Source organism: Panthera leo, chromosome A1, assembly GCF_018350215.1.
Source record: "Panthera leo isolate Ple1 chromosome A1, P.leo_Ple1_pat1.1, whole genome shotgun sequence".
Lineage (NCBI taxonomy): Eukaryota > Metazoa > Chordata > Mammalia > Carnivora > Felidae > Panthera > Panthera leo.
This window is the reverse complement of record NC_056679.1, coordinates 142382607-142404391: the sequence shown is the minus strand read 5'-3', so window position 1 is coordinate 142404391 and position 21785 is coordinate 142382607. Positions and strand designations below refer to the sequence as shown.

Here is a 21785-nt window from a genome sequence, read left to right as displayed (position 1 = left end):
GTCTTTTTTTTTTAAGTTTATTTATTTATTTATTTATTTTTTTTTTTTAAAAAAAATTTTTTTTAAACGTTTATTTATTTTTGAGACAGAGACAGAGCATGAACAGGGGAGGAGCAGAGAGAGAGGGAGACACAGAATCTGAAACAGGCTCCAGGCTCCGAGCTGTCAGCACAGAGCCCGACGCGGGGCTCGAACCCACGGACCGTGAGATCATGACCTGAGCCGAAGTCGGATGCTTAACCGACCAAGCCACCCAGGCGCCCCTAAGTTTATTTATTTTGAGAGAGAGAAAGAGATGGTATGAGCTGGGAAGGGGCGGATGGAGAGGGAGAGAGAGAATCCCAAGCAGGCTCATTACTGTCAGTGCAGAGCCTGAGAAGGGGCTTGAACCCATGGAACTGTGAGATCGTGACCTGAGCTGAAACCAAGAGTCAGATGCTCAACCAACTGAGCCACCCAGGTGCCCCTGTTAGTCTTTCCTAGTGAAGGACTGAGTCATGGCCATTTTTATAATGTTGCCTAAGACACCATTTATAAATGTTAGCAGTTGGGTGGGTGGGCTTGGAACAGGGAGGCAGACAAGCAAATAATTATTATCCAGTATGCTGGGTGTGACATAGAACCATGCCCAGAGGTCTGCATGAGCTCGGAGAACGGAGGAGTGGGAAGAGGGCAAAGTCAAGAGTAACTTTAGAGAAAACTTCAGAGAAGATGGCACTTGAGTTGGGTCTTGAGCGGATTTTCATGTATGGAGATGGGGAAGACGTAGAGGCAAACGGTCACAGGCAGAGGCCCTGGAGCCTCGACACTGAAGTTTGGAGGGCACGACGTCAGATTTGGGGTCAAAGCAGGCCACATAATGAGGGATCACAGCACCATGACTTGTGAAGGAGAGTGGTCAGCAAATCCCTAGGATAAGTGAGCTGGGATCGGGTGTGTTCTAAGAAGTCAGATTCCATTAGTGTGACTTTAAATGCTGTCCTTGGGAAGGGAAAGATGGGAGAAAGAAGGTTAGGCTTTCCCCTTTCTCTCCTTCCCAGGTGCTGCCTCCCTGAGAGCATTGCTTCCTCACATCCCCCTTATCCTGTGTCCTTCCTTTCTGATTATAAAGACAATCATGGCAGGTTCTGGTTCTGAGAGCTGTTACAGAAGCCTCTGCCATCTTGGCTAGAAGATTAGTCATTTTTGTGTTTTGAAAAATCTCTGTTGTGTTGTGTCACAAGACTGTCATACTTGAAAGCCTCAGGGAGGGAAGGCTGGTCTCCACCAGGGTGAGGATGGGGTATCTGGAGGGAGGGACAGGAAGGACATGCTGTGGCCCTTCTAATGAGGGACTGTGGGCTCTGGAGTCACCCTTGGTCAGGGTGCCCATTAGGGATGGGATGAATGTGCAGCAGGGACCCTCCAGGAAAGCGCTGCCATCTTCCACACGCAGCTTTGGTATTATTTTGGTTTCACTGCATTTGCCCCTTCATTTTCTCTAATTTGTTAGAGAATTTGTTCCCCAACCACTTTAAGTTTTACTTGGAGTACTTTATAAATGCAGTGATTTAGTGATGAGATCTCTGTTATGTATGATAATTTTTATTCTTTAAAACTAAATCATTGTCTTTTTGGTGTGTACGTTCCTTTGCTTAGGTAAGAGAGTTATTCTGGGAGATTTCATGAGTAAGTATGCACCTCATCACCTCCCTCCCTGGAAAGCAGTGGTTGTGCTTGGACTCCCTTGTGGGGTAGTGCTTGTAGGAAGCAGGCCTCGTTACAGGGTTCCACTGGTGAGGTGTTCCGGGGTTTATTTTTATTGATAAATCACACTCATCATTACTGAACAAGACTTAGTAGTAATTCATGAGTTTTATAAAAATGTTTACCAAGGGTTCACGTACGCTTTGTTTTGTTATGCTGCAGAGATTTTACAAATTTCTTGAAAGCCTTCCCTTGGCAAGTGGCAAAAGCTTCACCATACTGTCCTCACATAGTTTGAAGTGATTTTATTCCTCTGAAATGTATTCAGAAGTTGTCCTCACTCCTATTGAGATGACACAGGCCTTCTGAACCCTCCGAGGGGTGAGCGAATCTTCCTCTTCTCCGGGTCTGCTTCACCAAAATCCTGTTCCTTGCTCGCTAATGTCAAGGTTTTAGAAAAGCTCAAAGCCTTTGGTTATGTAGACTTGAAACTGACGATGTAAGTGCACCTGGAAGAGATAGCAGTGACCCACGTATGTTGTGGTATACACGATGGCTGCCAGACGCTTCGTGGGTCTTGGGACCTTGTCTTGGGACCCGTGGACCCTTGGGACCCGGCACCGAGGCAGAGGACTGCTGAGGGTGCAGGAGAGACAGTACTTCTCTTGGGAGTAGCAAATCACGCCTCGTTTGTTCTTGTCACCCTGGTGCTTGGCAGGGATTGGGTGCCCAAGAGATAATTTTTGATAAGGGGTGGATAAAGTAATGGACAGATAAATGCTTTTAGCATATGCAAGGTAATGAAAAGGATAAATATGTTCGATATGGGAGCCAGGCCTCCAAAAGCACACTGTCTTTTATCACTAGAATCAGCGTTGCTTGGATGCAGAGACTCTCGGATTTCTTGCCTTCTTTTGCAGGAGATTTCAAATCCTTTAAAGGAAAGACGTTTCCAAGATGGTGAGTTAGCCTGTTTTGATGGTGTAACAGCCTTGCCCCCTCAGTGAATTTCACCTGTGTGAAAGTGATGCTATGCAAGGGTCTTGGTGTCTTTCCACAGGCCAGAAGGGCTCATTCCTAGACTTTAAGGGGATTATAATTGATGGCCAGCCTGGGAACAGTGTCTCTGCTTGCTGTATATATGCTCTCACCTGAGTGTGTCCATATTACCCTCTTTGGAAATGTTTTTAATATGTAGACTTTGTTTATTTCTAGTTTAAATCTTGGCATGTTTTTCAGAAATCTTGGTCTGTTATTATCTCAAGTTTATGCCCAGATTTGGAATGCAGACTGCTAGGAAATGTCACACAGAGAAAGGGCTTGTCTGCACTTTTGGTCGATGCTACCTGAATGGCTGCCCGTTAGCCTTGGCATCCCCTCTGAGCCTGCTGCACTCCCGTGTGCCTGTTAATGACCTGTGTCTGTCCATCTTCAATGACTTATTCTCAAACAAGTGCTTGAGGTATTTGACGAGGCTTGCCCGTTGCCAGTGCTCGACAATATTCACAAGTGTTTCTGTCTTGCAAAATGATCACATAGCTATATTCAAGGTTAAAAAACAGAAGACCAAGAATATTAAGAGTAGTTGTCATTTGGAAGAGTATTTCTGAGAATCACTAAAGGACTCTTTATACGTACTTGCCCTGGTCACCCTCTTCCACCACTTGTATTCCAAGGATATCATGGAGGTCGGTCTAGACCTTGGTATTTTGAAACACACCGCACTTGAGGACTCCCCCTGTGTGGTCAGGGTAACCACTGCCTTCCATGCCTGCCAACTCATCCTTTGTCTCTAGGACTTTCTCCTCCTGGATTTCCTGCTGTCATCTTTGTGATGAATTTCTCCATCTTGTCAAACCTGTATTTCTTTCTTCCCCCTATCCTGCCTTTTCTATCTGTAGGAAATAATCCATTTATTTATTTAGTAAACATTTACGGAATGTCTACTCTGTGCCATGCAGTGTGCTAAGTGCAGGAGATATGTAAAGGAGTAAGCTAGAGTAAGGTGTAGTCTCAAGGAGCTTCTGGTCCAGTAGATTTATCACTAAATGTTGGGGAAAGGCTAACAATTATGTGAATGAACATGGTGCCCAAACCTGATGTGTTAAAAGGCAGTATAATTGAGTCAGACTTGTTTCTGGCACACTGGTAAGTTCTTCTGTTGTTTTCAGATATTTAAAAACTTACCCTTTAACAGCCTCATGTTGATGTGATTTTTGAATCAAGTAGTTTCTCCTTCCTTAAGAGCGAAAGGAAGTTTCTGTGATTAACAACATTTGGCTTATAGACTGTGAGGTCTCTAGAAACTTGAACTTCAGTCATTCACTGCGCGGCTGAGTGGCAGGGCAGGCATTGTAGAGGCTCAAGTTCCCAGCCTTTCACATGAGTTAACACAGTCCAGCCTTTGGCGACCTGCCACTCTCTCTGCTTGTAGACAGGTTTGTGAAATTTGACACTCTCATGTCTTTCCTTAAAAAATCTTGCAAGGTTCAGCAGTCTTCAGTGACTGACCCATTTCTGTTAAACTCCCGTTGTCAGACGTAAGTGTGAGGTTCTCCTGGACCTGTCTTTGAACAACATTTTATGCTTTGGATGCAGAAACGGGACCCTGCTCTTCACGTCTGTTAGGCTGCCACCGACTCCCCTTAAAATGTGAACCATATACAAGCATATAGGGTATTAACAGAGCGTTGTGAAGTAGGATTTGGACAATTACTCCTTTAGTCGATACAAGTAAAGCAGAGCCTAGAGAGTTGTCTACTAAAAACTCCAGAGTACTTCTTAGATGGAGATAGAGTAGTTTGTAAGAATAACAGGGCTCTTACCATATTTTGCTTTTAGCACATCTCCTTTGGTTTCATTTCCATGCTTCAAGTCTTTAGGGTCCCTTCCTTGCCCTCGTCCTTGATGACTAAGTATGATGGTTGAAAAGCACCATGTTGCAAGGACCTAGCATTTACTAATTGTGTGACTTAGCGTAAGTGGTTCAAATTCCTAGTCTGTAAAGTAGGAATAATAAATGACGTCTGCCCCGCACCCTCACTCCAACTGCCTTCTACTCATCGTGTGGGTCACATGAGAAAATGAGTTGTCAAGTATCATTTAACTTCTCCAGTCCTCTGCCGTGGGAACTCCTGTTCTTGCCGAGGATGGGTGTAGGGAACTATCGCGTGGTTCATGGAATGATTCTTTCTATTATAGGACAGTAATCAAGACTTTCCCCTTCGTTGGCTTTTGTGATCATGAGCTGCTGCCTCTTAACCCACCCCAGAGGCGACCTGGTCCTCTGCGTGGTAGCTCTGTTTATTATGACACTCTTTCTTCAGTTGGGCTGAAATTTATCCCTATAACTTCCAATATAAATTACACTTGTTGGTTCAAGTTTTACAGTTACATGAAACAACTCAAATCAGCACATTTCAAGTCACAGAAATTTATAACTGAGAAAGGGGTCTTACAACTCTGCTTCCTGTTTTTGGCGGTTCAATTCATTTCAGTAAATAAGAGCTAGTGCCTATCACGTGGGTGCTGTGCTCAGGCCCTAAAGGCAGCTATTGTTTCTCCCCCTGATCTCCCCCCTGATCTCCGGAAGTGGAACAGAAGGGCATGAAGGGCACGCAACCCAAATGGAGATGAATGGGAAGGAAAAACTTTTTAACTCCTTAACGTGCAAAAAGAACGATGGTTTTAATTTCATTTAGGATACTTGCTAAGTAAATAATGCCTGCCTTTCTTGGGTTATAAATAATTGCAATGGTCAAGGAGACTACTGATCTATAAAAATGAAGATGAACGAATGATAATAATAAAGACTTATATTTCTGCTTTTTATAAGCTCCTCTGTGTTTATTAACCAGCAAGCAAAAGCATAATTGCACAAAGAGAAATGGAAACCGGCGAAATGACAGCATGATTACACCTCTGTATGCACTATACTAGATGTTCTTATAGTGGCCGCGGCCCTTGGGAGGACCTTGAAGTGTCTTCTCCGAGATTAAAGGCAGAACACGCTGTCTTCATTGAGTTACATGTTTTTGTTCTGTTTTGTTAACGTTTATTTATTTTTGAGAGAGAGAAAGAGACAGAATATGAGTAGGGGAGGGTAGAGAGAGAGGGAGACACAGACTCTGAGTCAGGCTCCAGGCTCCGAGCTGTCAGCACAGAGCCCGATGCACGGCTCGAACTTGCACACTGTGAGATCGTGACCTGAGCCCAAGTCGGACGCTTAACCGACTGAGCCACTCAGTTGCCCTGAGTTACATGTTGATTAACAGAATTTAAAACAAAAACAAGCAAATAAAAAAAAAAAAAAAAAAATAGCGCTGACGCTGGAGTTGGATGCCCCGGGTTCTCTTCTTGACCCTGTTGCTGACTGGAGGTGTGGTTTGGGGGGAAGTCAGCCTTTATTCCTCAGAGTTTCATTTCCCTCAAATTTAAAATGGGGCTAAATTTATTTTGCCCTGCCTGTATAATTCAGCTGTTAGGAGTAAGTGTGTTCCTTTGCACAGACTTGAATCTTCACTTCTTACAAGCCGTGTAACTTCCAGAGAGTTCTTTAAACTTCTCTGTGCCTGCTTCTTCATCTTTAAAGTGGGATAATATTAGTACCTACTTCAGGGTTTTTGTGAGAAGTGAGTTAATTCCCACCCAGGACGTACAACAGTGCCTGAAAGTTCATGCCTCATACAGTAATTATTTTTTTTGTGAACTTTTGAGGGCTCTATGACTTAGTATATTGTTAGTCTACCGAAGTTTTAAAATAACATTTTTAGAAAATAAAAATAACATAATGCCCTATTGTCATATGTTATCTTGTCATTTTGGTGATTTTACAAGATAGGACTTTGTTGTCAGAAAAGGTTAATCATGATACTGAAAACTTATTCTCAAATGCGTTTTTTCTTCAGAGCTTCAGACCAAATTTATTTATTCTAGGAAATGTGTTTTACTGGCAGTGTGAGTTTGGAAAGCTTTAGGTGGGAGTCAGGATATGACCCTGCCTTCTCTATTACTGTTAGAGGCTGGAGATCTGTCCTAACTGTCTAGAGTTTTCCTTGTGTTGTATCGAACAAAAGATTTTTTAAATGTTATCTTTGATTTTGAACTGTGCTGATTCAGCTTTGAGGGGTAATGAAATGTTGATCAAGAGCTCCATCACAACAGACCCATTTGTAATAATCTTAGAGGCTTATTTCACAGAAGCAGTTTTCAGATAAAAATACTGATCATGACTTCCTGTGACTTTCCCTGAAGGGGTGAAATTAAATTGTGGGAAATGCTTGGAATTTAGCTAGTAATTAACTTATAAAGAACCATTTAAAAAAATCATAACTCCTCTAAGCTATTATAACAAAGACCTTGTGAGTTTAGAATTCTTCTGTGTATTTATGTTTTATAAAGTGGAACCTAATGACCATTGTTCACTATCTTCGAATTTGTTATTGAACTAAAATGATGGATGTAGATGGAGGAGCCTTTGAGCCGCTTGCTGGCTTTTCAACCTCAGGTCCCGTTTAGATTAATACTGATGCTGCTACTGTTAAACTAGTTATCTGGGTATAAATGTGGAAAATTTTAGCCTGATATTATACCCTCCATTATTAAAATTTGATGATGGGATATTTGAAAGTTTGATGATAGAAAATGGACACGAAGATTTTTCCTGCTTTTCTGTTTATCAATAGAATTGAGGCTCTCAAATATTTTGTTTCATCTGTCTTATCCTGTTTGTGTACTTACCATTTCTTGAACTCTAAACCCTTTATTTCTAAATGTTTACTGCTATACAGTGTTACATTACAGTCCCTAAATAGCATGATTAGGCTAACCATTTTGAAGTGAAGAAATTATTTTTAAGCATACAAAAAGCACAAGTTCATTTTATCTGCTAGTTGGTTTCTTTTCCAGAGTGTTTGTGTTACGGAATGTCAGGTTTCTGTCTGGGGAGGTAGTGAGTAGATTAGCAGGTGTTAGGGTAGAAGATGTTTTCAAGGGGCTGCACGGTAGGATGAAAGGATTGCAATTTGGAAACCCTGGGTGTATGTGATGCTGGCGAAGTTTCTGTGTTTCTTTCATTGTTAGTTTTTTCATCTGTCAATGGAAATACTGCCTGTCTGGACAGGTTATAATCTGATGTCACATTGTGCTGATCTTACATATCAACATATGATACATAATGTCAGCATGATGTAACTGATCATGTAAAATGACCAAATGATAACTGATATTTTACATTAGAAATTTGTTTCATTGATATTTAATATTTCAAAGCCTTGCTGAATAGATATTTTTGGATTCTTTGTGAATATATTAATAGGCTTATAATTTTCTAGGGTTACCACAAGACTTTGAGAACACCAAAAGGAATACTTGATTTCTAAATAAACTAATCACTGAAGACATTCTTATTTCTTGACTCCTTTATTTACTGTGTTAGAGTTGTAATGACCATTTTTCCCTTTCTCCAGTTTTGGACATCCTTGTGAGTTTGCCTTTTAAAAAAAGTTAACAGAGTAACTGAAAAGGATATAGAATACTTCCAGGGTAGTTTCCTCATTCACAATTTTATATTTCATTCCTTAATTTGTTTCAGAATTATTTGAACCTTTTATGGCTGTTCATAAAGTGCCCTCAAGGATGCAGTACCTTCAAATTGATGTCCTTGTGAGGGGAAAAGAAAGGATGCAGTAATGTCCATATTCATGGGCTGTACCTTCCCCACTGTTCTCATTTGTTCTGGTTTGGACCTTGTGTTAGTACATCAGTGTTTCCAAGGATGGGTGACTGTGTTCTAATGCAGGTTGAACTGTCTCCTGCCTGGGGGCCAGTATTTAAAACATCACATATATTAATGAGACATAAAATTGTATGCTAAATCTTCTTCATGTTTAAAAAAAAATCTAAGTTTTTTTCACTTTGTTTCTCCAGGTGGCATTTTTCTGAAGTTGATCATTGAGACTTACCAGCATTCCTACAGATATAATAGGTAAGTGGTTGAAATCAGATACCCTTATTATGATGATTCCTTGGGTATACTTTCCAGCTGGATAGCAAATTACTTCTTGAAACAGGTTCAGTGTGTCAAACTTGTGGACTTGAATGGTAAACACTAGTTTTTGTTTGTTTTATGTTTTTGTTGTTGTTAGAGATACCTCTTGGATGAATAGACACAAATGTTATAAAAGACCCTGTAAAGTTTCAAAATGGTATTAAATTTAATGCTATAATTTCCATGTTTCCTTTCTGACACTTTTGTTCTGTCACTATTCATAAACAAATTTCAAAATTCTTTATGATGGGCTCAGGTGACTTTCAGTTGTCTTTCCTTTTGAGTTTTCTGTGGGCCACGTTACCAGTTGTTACCATTTCTCTGTGAAACGGGAAGTAGAGATGACCAATTCAAATTACCCAATTTTTTTTACTTGATGACAGCTCTGGTAGGGGAACCGCCTAAATAAAAGTTGAAAACAGTTGACTAATAGGTGACTTGTGCTTAAGTCTATGGATTCTGGTTTATAAAAGTTACTTTTAGAAAATATTAGTAATAGTTACCAGGGGTTAAGTAATCTCCTACAGTATGCATTCAGGAAAATCAATTACATAATTATCTTAAAAGACTTTGATCCACCTCTGCTTCTTAAAGGGAGACGGTATTCAACCTGGTCCTCTAAGGACCTTGTTATGAACTTGAGGTTGTGGCTCATGCCAAGGGAGCCAGGATGTGGTTTGGATGTGGGACCCATTGACACCCCATCTGGGAGGGTCTGCCATATGCAGGGAGTCCATAGAATACATTCACAGACACCATCTCATTTGTGGAAAGGTGATTTTTTTTTTTAGGTTACAGATTCTGGGGAAGGAAAAATCGCTCTTATATCATGAATTGAACTGTTGATTTCTCAAATGTCATTGAATTATTCTAACAGTTACTACTGCTTGGGTTAGATTAGGAAGCTTGGGTTGTCTTTTTTTTTTTTTTTAATGGGAACTGTAAACACTTGTGAATTATGAAATTATTTGAGCAAAGTTCTCATGGGAAAGCTAGGGCTGACCCAAGATGGGTGGGTGTCCTGTGAAGGTTAATCATTGGCACCTTACCAAACTGATAATCTTTAAATATCTGTCCCATATTTATTTACTGGGAATAGGTGAAACTGATTTTCTATTAATAAAGACTTTTAATAAAAATATGTATCTTTTCCTCTGTGTTGAAAATAAGGGATTTATTACATGTGATTTTCTGAACATGTGATTTTCAGAAGCCTGTTTAAAATTTGATTAATAATAACACTCTACCATGTATTGTTCAGGTCCAGACTTTTAGATGCTGTCAGCCAGGTGATATTGGGGTTGGTAGTGAGGCCTGTTTTCACTCACACAGTTCTTTGAGGGGAAATGTTCTCAACAGAGACGGGTCTGTGCCAGTGAGGAGTGTGTTTATTTCCCCTCCCAGGCACTGTCTGTTTGAGTGGAAACAGGTCCAATTGTCATTTTGTCCATTATATGAGGAGAGTCACATGTGAACCCCTGAGTTAAGTGGCTCCATATTTCCCATGTATTCCAGTGGTGATTTAGTCCCCCATTGTGGGTTGTCGCCCTAGATCACTGTCAGGATGGCCTGTTTAATCCAGCTCTGGGGAAAAAACCAATTCCATTCTGCCAGTGCCTTCAGAAGCTAAGTCATGTTCACCCTTGAAATCCCCCTTTCTGAAGATTTAGCCAGATAAAACTCACCTTCTGTGTCTCTTTTTTTTTTTAATTGTGAATTCATCCCATACAAATACAATAAAACTTTATGAAGTCAGACATAACAGTAGCCTTCCTGAAGTAACAGCATGTGAATTACAGGGCAATGTGACTACTCACATTATATCCACTTGGTGAAAGGTTTCTCTTGAGCAAAGAGTCATTGTGGTCTGGGGAGAGCCTCATCATCAGGCGGTCCTAGGCTGAGGCTCCATCTTTGCTGGACACAAACCCAGGTTGGGACCCCAAATGTGGTGCCAGTTGGCTGTGTGACCTAAGGCATGTTCCTTTACCCGATGGATCTCCCATCTCTTTATGTGTGGATATCCCTTCCTCCCAGAGTGGTTTGGAAGATTCAGAGAGGCAAAGATAGGCTGTGTGTGGTATAAGAGCAGGCAACAAGTATCCCCCACCTGGCTTCCTGACATCAGGAAACTTGGAAGGAACTCCGGACACGGGATGGAGGAACTGCTCTGCCATGTACCTCCTTGCCTCACTGGTAGAGACGCAAGTTATACTTCCTCTGTTCTGCCCTGCCTACTCTGTGAGAATTGTGAGAAATCTTTGAAAAGTGTGAATTTAGGGTGTTGGTTGGTATTAGAAGGTTTCTAGCAGGCAGGCTTTAAAAAAAATCTAGTCAGGCTTTCTGGGCTTGATTCCCAGCTCTAAACCTTATAATTAGGTGTATGACCTTGAACAAGTCATTAACACCCTCTCTGGCTCTCACCTGTCTCACAGGATTGCTGCAAGATTAAATGATGTACTCTGTGTAGAGTGAGGCATATGGAACTAGCACCTAGTGAATCTCAATAAATATGCTCATAAATTCGCCAGGACACAAGAAGGGAGGCGGACAATCTGACTCGAAAACACATTTGCATGGTTTCCACATCTCGTGAGTTTGAACTTTGACTTAAGGAGCTGCCTTTTATATCATCTTATGTTATTTAGACCAGGAAGGATCATCTTTTTCCTGAATAAACTGAGAGTGATCTTATCCTGCAGTGTGGGACTCCCTCATCAGAAGTGTGCTAGTCTTCTTCAGTTTTCTGTTCACGAGTGAATGAATCTTTCCCCATCTGGGGGAGTTCTTGATGGAATTGACCAAAGAGCAAAGTGAAAGCTCTAGGTTTGCACTGCCTGTTATGGTAGCCATTCTCTTGAGCACTTGAATTATGGCTAGTGCGACTGAGGCATGGAATTTTTTATTTTATTTCATCTTAGTTCATTGAAAATTTAGAACTGATGGTTAATTAAGTTGTTGGAAAACTTTTAAGTATGTTTGGGATAATTCGGGCATGCAGATTTATTTTTTCATCTGTACATTTTACATAGTTTAATCAGATCAAGTATTTCTGCTGAAAACTTAGTACCTGAATTGAGATGTGCTTTAAGTGCAAAATACACAGCAGATTTTGAAGTGTTAGTGTTAAGGAAAAAGGATGTAAAATATTTTTAATATTTTTGCATTGATTATGTGTTGAAATGATAATGTTTTGGATATGTAGAATTAAATACATTATTAAAATCAATTTCTTCTTTTTAAATGTTTCTACTAAAATTAAAAAAAAAATATTTAATGTTTATTTATTTTTGAGAGATAGCATGAGTGGGGGAGTGGCAGAGAAAGAGGGATACAGAGAATTCAAAGCAGGCTCTGTGCTGTCAGCCCACAGCCCAGCATGGGGCTTGAACTCATGAACCCTGAGATCATGATCTGAGCTCAAGTCAGATGCTCAACCAACTGAGCCACCCAGGTGCTCCTTTACTAAAATTTTTAAATGCTATACATGGCTCACATAATACTACCATTGGACAACAATACTCTAGAACATCCTTGAAAGAACAGGGTAATTTTTTTTTTTTTAAGTTTATTTATTTTGAGAGAGAGAGAGAGAGAGAGAAAGAGTGAGTGAGTGCGGGGTAGGGACAGAGAGAGAGGGAGAGATAATCCTAAATAGGCCCTGCTCTATCAACACAGAGCCATACGCTGAGCTGAATCTCATGAACTGTGAGATAATGACCTGAGCAGAAATCAAGAGTCGGATACTTAACAGACTGAGCCACCCAGGTGCCCCAAGAACAGGGTAATTTCTAATTTATCAAATAAAATAGTTTTTTTCCAGTAGGTTGTGAGGAGTATGAAAGTGTTGTTGGTTTTTTTTTAATTCTTTTAAAGTTCACAGTCTGCAGTTAAGAGGGATATTTTTAAATATTCAAAGTTGGAAAAAAAAAGAAAAGAAAAGGCACATCTCTGATGTGTTGCCTGAACCTTATGTTATACAGCCCAAGGCTCAATTCTGATGTCTTTGCTGTAGACCTTTCCCCTCGCTTTCTTAGGAAATGTGCCAAGGGAGGTACTCACCACTGTTCCACCAGGATAGGAACCCAAACACTGCTTTTCAGCTGAAAGTTCTGCTTCTTTGATGATTGTTAACTTTGACATTTGATGCAGGTATCATGTTCCCAGGGTCACATTTTGATATGCCCAAGAGAGATCAGTTTAGGAACCGTCATCCACGAGAAAAATGACTTTTAACCACCTACGTGAATGAGCATTCTCTTCTTACTGTGGCACCAGAAATACAGAGATACATTTTCAAGGGAGTGATTGCTGGCTACATGCTTAGTTGTCACCAGTGTCTGTATGAAACATGAGAAGGTAATGTAAGCAGGGTTATCAGTGTGTTTCCTTCTCATTCATGCCCTGGGTGACACTTAAGTGTATTCTAAGAGGTGGGGGAATAGTGTTTGACTCAGAATCATGATGGCTGGCTCACAAGGTGATGGTGGTGAGGTTTCCTGAGCTCTCTCTGATTCTGCTCCTGTGTAGTTGGTGTCAACAAACACCAGCCACTTTCTGTGTCTAAATCTTGCATTGTGTGTACTTGATCTGTGACAGCACATTCCTTTGTGTGATAAACATGGCAAATACATTGCCATCCTCATACTTTTCCAGGCTGAGTGAATGAATGAGAAGGTTTACTTTCCGATGCTGTTCCACCCAGGAATTAAGCAGGATTGATATTTCTGTATTAAATAGAAGCCATTATACATTTTATAATGAACCTCTAGCCACCAAAGAGTGGCTTTTCCTTGCATAGAATTTAACTGTTATGACACTGAGACTTTTAAGTTCCAGTGGTAGAGTATAGAATTCATTTCCACCGGTAGTTTGGAAGCACTTTACAGGAGAGGATGAAATAGCTTTCTTCCTTTACTGAGGATAAATTAGACTAAATAAATGGTGTCTGGAAAGGAAAATGATAAAACAAAGTAGAAATAAGATTGTGATTTTCTTTTTTTTTTTTTTTTAATTTTTTTTTTAACGTTTATTTATTTTTGAGACACAGAGAGAGACAGAGTATGAACGGGGGAGGGGCAGAGAGAGAGGGAGACACAGAATCGGAAGCAGGCTCCAGGCTCTGAGCCATCAGCCCAGAGCCCGACGCGGGGCTCGAACTAGCGGACCGCGAGATTGTGACCTGGCTGACGTCGGACGCTTAACCGACTGCGCCACCCAGGCGCCCCAAGATTGTGATTTTCAAGATTTCAAAAAAAGCAAATCAAAATAATTAGATATATTGAAGACTGAAAATGAAAGCAGTTCTTTTTCTGCTTTTGTTACGTGAATGTTGACGGCTTGCCTTTTTTCTGATACGTTTTGGCTAGACCTGTGTCTGTTTGACAAGAGAGTCCTGAGGATTCTTCTCAGCAAGGACAGAGTGAAAAGTTGCTTTCCTTGGTAGACTGTGAACTTTTGAGGGCTGGTGTGAGTATTTTATTATATCTTCAGTGCCCAGTACATTGTCTAATGCATAGTAGGTGCTTGGTGAGTATCGGTTGATGGATGGGAGGTAAATGTCTGTGGTTAGACCATAGAGCTAGGTCTGTAACATTCTCTGAAGAAATCTCTACTTCAAGCACATTATGGGCTGCCCAGCCTAATGTCTGTTATAGGTTATGTGCTCGATAAATGTCGGGCAAATGGAGGAGTGAATGTGGGCTGACGTATAACTTCCAATTTATAAGGGGTTGTGGCATTTTGACCCATTTATAATTTGGGAAGCCACAAAGGTACTTTTAAGCAGGGAAGTGAGGTTAGACATTAGGAAGGCACCAGCTTAGCAGATTGGACAGAGGCTGGGAAACCAGGTAGGAAGGGGTCACTGGCAAGAAACAATGAGGGTGGAAAGGAGGCTTCAGAGGGTCAGGTGGGAGAGGCTGCAGCTAAACTGAATGGAGCGCAGTCCCAGGGGGTGGGTATCTATCTGGTTATCTTTGGATAGGAGCTGGGGTGGCTCTCTGGATAGGAGAGTTATCATAAATAAGCTTTAAGTCCAAGGAATAGATAGGAAGAGTATTCTGGTGTACTGGCCTCACTTCTTCTGAAAAGTAGAAAAAGTCACCTGTTGAGGGGGATTAGGTGAAGCGGGGGGTTAATGCTTCCCTGTGTGGAAAGGAACTCTTCTCGGTGCTGATGTGGCAAGAGCGTCCATCTTCTTGTGAATTCTGGTCATCTGTCTGGTGGATTATTCCATGGAGAATTCAGGTCCTCCATCTGATGGGATAAGTCCACAAGGATGTTCTGGATCTCACATCGACAAACAGGTAGTTTTGTTGTGATCAAATGCTAAAGTCTGTGAAAGAGGCTCTAAAAATCTCCTCCATCAAGTAGATTTGGTTCCAACTGGTAGTCCTCTTATCATTCCAGCTACATAAAGAAATGCCATGATCCTTAAGTAGAAAGCTTTTTCACCTTAATGATCCATTTTGTAAATTTCTCCTTGAAAGGAAAGGGTTGAACTCACCTCATCTGAATGAATATATACTGCGATGGTCTAGAGGTGTCTCCTTCACTGTTACTGCAAAATATATGTGTGCTTTTACATGAAGCTTGTTAACGTAGGTAAGTCATAGCTGTATATATTTTTATCATTTCCCCTGTCAAACCACAGCAACCCCTGCTGACCACTAAAGAAGGCAGTAGTAGCTGTGAAGTTCTGAGATCCTGCCCCCATAAACACCCTTTCTGCTCTTTGAAATTTCATCATGATTTCCTAACAGAAACTGGCTTCTTTTGAATTAAATATTGATTTAATCTACATTCCCTTTTGGATTAATTCAAAAGCCAAAATAAAGTTTTTGTAATCATTTCCTTTCCTTGTGCTCTCATGCCTACAGGAAGTGCCAGTCATACATCGATACTGTCTTTTAAGACACCAGCCTTCTCTGAACCACAGGCTAGCCACTCATCACATATCTAGAGTTAGGGTGCCAGGCAACCTGTAAAGATGGGATTGACCCCTAGTCTCTGTGTCTTCTGTTACCGGCCCAGAACAGCCTGTGAAAAACTCTTAAGAGCTAATTGGCAAGCTCAGATGAACTTAGAAGTGTACCTGATTCTGATCCAAATTAATATGTATGTGCGGCCAAGTTGTGTTAGGAAATGAGCTCTTCCTGTCATTAACTCACAGCTTAGGTCATCTCTTTCATGTAATGAAGGCAAATATGAGAATTCACTTTAGAAATCTAGTGTGACTAATCTGAAAGAGCTGGTTCCACTCTGGTTGCCTCATCACCACAGTTCTCTCTTCCTGCTTCATTCCCAAATTGCATCCCTGTTTCACTTGAAGTTCAATCCATTTTTCTCCTATTCATGGACTAGCTGTGGACTGGCAAGACACAGCCGGCCTAGCATGGTGGTCAGCTGCTTTCATGGACTTCCCATCAATGTTTATTGTCAGAGTACCCATCTTCTTGACCATTTACACCCTGCACCAGGTACATTCTGGTAACCGTCAGGCATTTTGTTATAAGGGTAGTTGTAGAGAAGGTCACTTGGGCAGACCTCCAGGAATTGTATTTTTGTTTAGCTGCTGTGATATTATATGTTTTATGCTTGCATATTTATATTATCTGCACATCTCAAAGCAAAGGTAGTTCTTCAGCTGCCCAAAGGTCACACCTCAGTCTTTCCTAGTGCCTTGTATACTTTTGAAGCCAAGCAGCAACCCTTATGTGCTAACTATTATTGCCGGACTAGAATTGCCGAAAGATGTGTATCTGTGTTTTCTACCAATTATCAAAATAATCCAGGTTCATACAGGAAAGTGTACACATGCAGGAGAAAAAAATCAGTCTCCTTGGAAGTCACCACTTCCAATCTACTGGCCAGGCTCCTAAGAGTGTCTCTTTTTGTACATTTTTTTTTTTGAAGTTTATTTATTTATTTTGAGAGAGGAGTGGAGGGAGAGGCAGAGAGAGAATCCTAAGCAGGCTCTGCGTTGTCAGCACAGAGCCCACTGTGGAGCTTGAACTGTGAGATCATGATCAAGGATGCTTAACTGACTGAGCCATCCAGGCGCATCGCATCGCTTTTTGTATGTTCTTTTCTTTACATAGTTGAGTGCTTACTCTGTATACAACTTTGCAGTCAGTTACTTTTTTGTTTAATATGATGTTATATTCATTTCCTTGTATTATTAGAAGTTTCTTGTTAAAAGAAAGCATTTCACTGGTTGAATATTGTATCTGTGGTATATATTTAAATCATTGTAACCTTTTCTTTTTAATATTTAGGTTTTCTGGTTTTTTAAAATCCTTGAATATAAACCTTGAATGTCCTTTTATAGACATTTGTTCAGTTTTAAAAATATGTTCCAGAAAGTTGGGCTGTCAGTGGCAGTAAAAGACAGTGCTTGTTTTAAGCCCACTGTAAGGATCCCTAAGGACCCAAATTGTTGCCAGTTTAGAAAGTAAGAATGGCACCTCATTTTAATTTTTACCATTTTTATTACTAATGAAGTTGGATGTTTTTCATGAACACAGTACCTGCTTGTATTTTCTTTTTTGTGATTATGTCCTTCTTTTCAGGTGAAATTGTCATTTGTGACTTGTGATGTTTATGATGTTGACCCATTTTCCTAGAAAGGTTTATTGAGATGCATAACTTTGCACATACTGTCTTCTCAGTTACGGTTAATTGCATACAAAATTGTCCTGTATTTGAGGTAAAATCAGGTGTGGAATTGTTGAAGAGAACATACCTGGAGGTTCTCGTGTGAGTACTTGGTTGTGACTGTTAGCATCTGGAAAGTAAGCTCTAGCCAGTGAGCACCAGTGCCTTGTGGGCACTCCAGTCATCACCCTGCCTCCTACCCTGGAACTTCTCCTTCCCCTCTGCCTGTCCAGGGTACATGTGGTGTAGCTCATGTTGACAGAATAATAACAATAAACACAAAATGCTGGCTTATAGTATTCACCGACCCATGAAGTGATTTGTACCTGCTTTCCTCCAGCATTTCTTCTCAGACCGCTTGGCTGACTTCCTTTACCTCTTCCTTATCATTGTTTCCAGGAAGTCCTCTCCCCACTTCTTTCCTTCTTCTCCTTGCATTCTCCAAATTACGTAGCCCACCCCATGACTTCAGCTGCCACTCATGGGCCAGACCTCCCCAGACCAAATAACTGCTCCAGGCTGCAGGCCCGTATAGCCACCTACTCACGGTAGATCTGCCCTTGGTGTCCCACTGGCATTTACAATACGTCATGCCCCAAAATGACCCTATTCCTTCTCTCTGACTGGCTCTGTGGCCTGAATTCTCGCTCCTACTAAAGACCTCCAGTCCATCCACCAAACCAGACACCTGGGCAGCATCTTGAGATCCCTCTTTCCCTCATTGCCCACATCCCATGGGTTCTATGAAGACCTGTCTGTTCTATCTCCTTCATAATGCTTCATCTGCACCCCTCTTTTTCCTGCCCCTGGTCCAGGCTGGACTCCTAGAAGCAGTGAATGTGTGGTTTTCCAATTAGATATGGTCTTAAAAGGTAAATGTATATTTTAAATATTATTTTATATATTATTTAAAATAAAAATAAATCAGGCTTCTCTACAATAAAATTGGTATTTTGCAAGGCAGGGTATTTTAATGGAATATTTGTGAATTTTTAATGTAAAGTGAATCCTTATCCATGAATTTACCTTTTGTAGAAACTTGAATTCTGTACCTACTTATTTGTTTTAAAGCAAAGTATGCCTCACATAATGTGTAATACATATTAGTCAAATGAGAGCCCCTGGACATTATTTTCCAGCCAAAAGTCTTTTGATTTGAGGGCTTGACATTTTTTTTTTGGTTATTAAGTATTTCCATATTGCAATATGTATTGTTTTTTTGTAATATTGGAATTATCCTGTATTAGCTAGCTTTTCAACTTCACCTCCCAGGGAACTCAGGCAAGAAATACAAATATTTTCATAAGATTCTTTGGAGGAGTAAAATTAATATTTTTGAGAATGAAATATGGTGAATTGTCTCCTAAGGATTGAAAGACTTTATTAAGATAGCAAAATATCCTTCCCCAGGGGTGTGTTTTTTCAGGGCTTATTGGAAATATGGTGTCGGGAAGAATAAAAGGAAATTTAATGCCGTGGAAGTTGGAAACAGCCACTGAAATCCAATCCGTTTTTAGAACACATATAACACACTAATTCCCAGAGATTTAAGATCGCTCTCGTCGCTTCCTGAGGCTGTCAGGCTCATTATGACTATGACACGGAAAGGTTCTTCAGCATAAATATGCCATGACAGTGTTTTATTTACTGTGAATATTTACTATACTTGAAGGTGGGGTGTCCCTGTGGTCTGCCTTGCTTTATTGGTATCAGGTTGCTTCAGTGTTGGTATTTTTTTTTTAGATTGACTTCCCCCAGACCAGATTCTGTGACAGGATTCAAGGTTGTTAGGGAGGTAATCCTGGAAAGCATCATTAAGGGAATAGGTATGTGAACTAGGGAGGAGAGGAAGGGCAATAAAGGGATGACCTTGAACAAGATACTGCTGTGGGCACCTGGGGCTGAATCCCTGGTGAATTCTAGGAGGCATTCTTCAGAACCAGACCATCGGAGGGGCCAGCCAGCTGGGACTGGCCATCTCCACCTCACATCCATCGCTGACTGCTCTTGAGGCCAGCAGTTAAAGCCTGCTCTGTGCTTGGGTGGTTATCATGGGTGCTTGCTGTAAGCACGTGTGGGAACAGGGAGCTGAGGGATAAACATGGGGCACTGATGGTGCCTACTGAGTATACTGCTTTAGTATTTAAAATTTTTTTTTTTCAATTTTTTTTACATTATTTTTGAGAGACAGAGTGAGACAAAGTGAGAGTGGGGGAGAGGCAGAGAGAGAGGGAGACACAGGATCGAAGCAGACTCCAGGCTCTGAGCTGTCAGCACAGAGCCCGACACGGGGCTCAAACCCACAGACCGTGAGATCATGACCTGACCCGAAGTCGGATGCTCAACCGACTGAGCCACCCAGGTGCCCCTGCTTTAGTATTTTTAATATTGATAGATAAGTTCACTTGAGGGGGACATCTCAGGTGGTCAGAAACAAAGCACATACAGAGACTGCTAGTAGAGTGTAAATTACATCAGTTTCTGGTAGATGTTGAAGTGAATTTAAAATAATGAGAATTTGATACCATTGAAACTGAAACGGGGAAGAGATTGTAGGATCAGTCTTGGAGAGGTGTCTAGGTGTTGATCCTAAAATGACATATCGTGCCTCAGTAACATACACGGAACAGCCATTACAGTAACAAATGGAACAACTGGATTGTACAGGCCTGAAGTTTACTCATTGCTAATCAGCCTATAGAATTATAACCAGGCCCACAAGGAAATTACGATTTTTTTTTCCATGCACTCAGATCTGGAAGAAAACAAAATTCTGACGGAAATCTGTAGCCAGCCAAGTCTGAACAGAGCCATCTACATTACTTTGGGAAATTCCTGGGGAAGGAAAGAAGGTGGCGTCCAAGCCGTTAGTGCACCTTAAAAAGAGCCCTTCTCTATTATTTTTTTATTCCTCTCTGTTACACAGCAGTCTTGAGGACGCATCTTAAAATGGAAAATACAGTCTAATATCCTGCTGGCTGTTCTTGAGTGTCATTTAGAGGATGAGTGCATAAGATCTTGAAGCCACCAGATACCTAGTCATTCGGACCTATTGTGTGATGGTGAAGCAGTGAAGAGTAGGAGAGTGTCCCTGTCCTTCAAGAGTTCCCAATCCAGCCATGAGAAGACAAGCAGAGAAGTCACTGCTTCAGTGATGAACTGATTATATTGGGGACAGAGGAAGGAACAACTAATTCTGCCATTCGGAGAGGGCATCCCAGAGCTGTGACATTTGACTTGGGCCTTATAGATGACTAGGTTTCACTAAGGGATGAAGGCAGAGAATGGCATCCAAACGGGGATGAGTGTGGACAGAGGCAAGGGGGCTGGGAATATGGTGTGTGGTCAGGGAGCAGGGAGTGGTTGCTGGGGCTGTGTGCAGTACATGACGGAGTGAGAAATCAGTGAGCCTGGAAATACAGGCAGAAGAAGTCAGCTGGTCAAAGTCCCAAGGGCCTTGCCACTGCCTTTACGGTCTCTCCCACACCGTCAGAAGGCAGATGGCATTTACAGCCAAATCATTTCTGTCCATTTCATTTTTTCCCAGCCAACATCCTGCTATCATAGAAATAACTTAGGGTGATGAATGGAGCTTTTACAACCTGTGTGGGGTTCAAAGTTCCACAGATGAAGCTTTTTGGTAGTGCAACCAACATTTTGTGTTCAGTGGCTGATCAGTGATCCTGTATGGCCTGTGAGTGCCTTGTCGAAGGGGAAATCAACAATCTTCACGCAGGTAATCGTTATTATACAAGTATATATACTACTTAGCCTCTTTTTGCCATGTATTTTTTATCATCCCGACAAGCCGAAGTGTTCTACATTTCTGGAAATATCTAGCTGTACATAATAGAATATAGAATTCTTTGTGCTTATTTTTTCCTAATTTCCTCCCTTCTCTGCCCTAGTTGTGTCCTAGAAATAGTGTGGTGGTGCTTTTGGCCATGCTTCAGGAGTGCATATGCTCTTAGAATGAGAGGGAAACCAGTTGGGTTGAGAAAGGGAAGCCAGTTGTAAGCTGGCCATGGGTTTTCTCCCATATTACAATAAGCAGCTGAATACCTTGAGTTGTTATTTTTGTCTTTTGGTTCTAATGGAGTAGCTAGCTACCTTGGTAGAGGGAAAGACCACTCGATATGGTGTCTAGGTCCTGGGACTGTTTCTCAGGGTGAATTGGGAGCAGGAGCTAAAACTGACTCCCACACACATCTCTAGGATCCCAGAGGAAGTTGGTCCATTACTGTCTCACCGGATCCTTGGGCTTACCTCTTGCTGCTTAAATTCAAAATTGCGTGTAGTTCATCCACTCTCAAAAAGGCCCCCCCAGTGGCTGTGCTGTAGAGAACTCCCTCAGCCAGTCACCTTGTTTATTTCTTAGGCTGACCAGTGTGCT

The 21785-nt window shown here is 41.2% G+C and overlaps 1 protein-coding gene across 1 annotated transcript in view; it reads left to right on the top strand.

Annotated features, from left to right (window-relative positions):
* The window catches only part of LHFPL2 (LHFPL tetraspan subfamily member 2), a 165529-nt gene that overhangs the window by 72169 nt on the left and 71575 nt on the right, over window positions 1-21785 (top strand). The window contains exon 3 of the mRNA XM_042941943.1: window positions 8614-8671. The gene's annotated coding sequence lies outside the window, so the exon portion shown is untranslated. The remainder of the gene's footprint in view (window positions 1-8613; window positions 8672-21785) is intronic.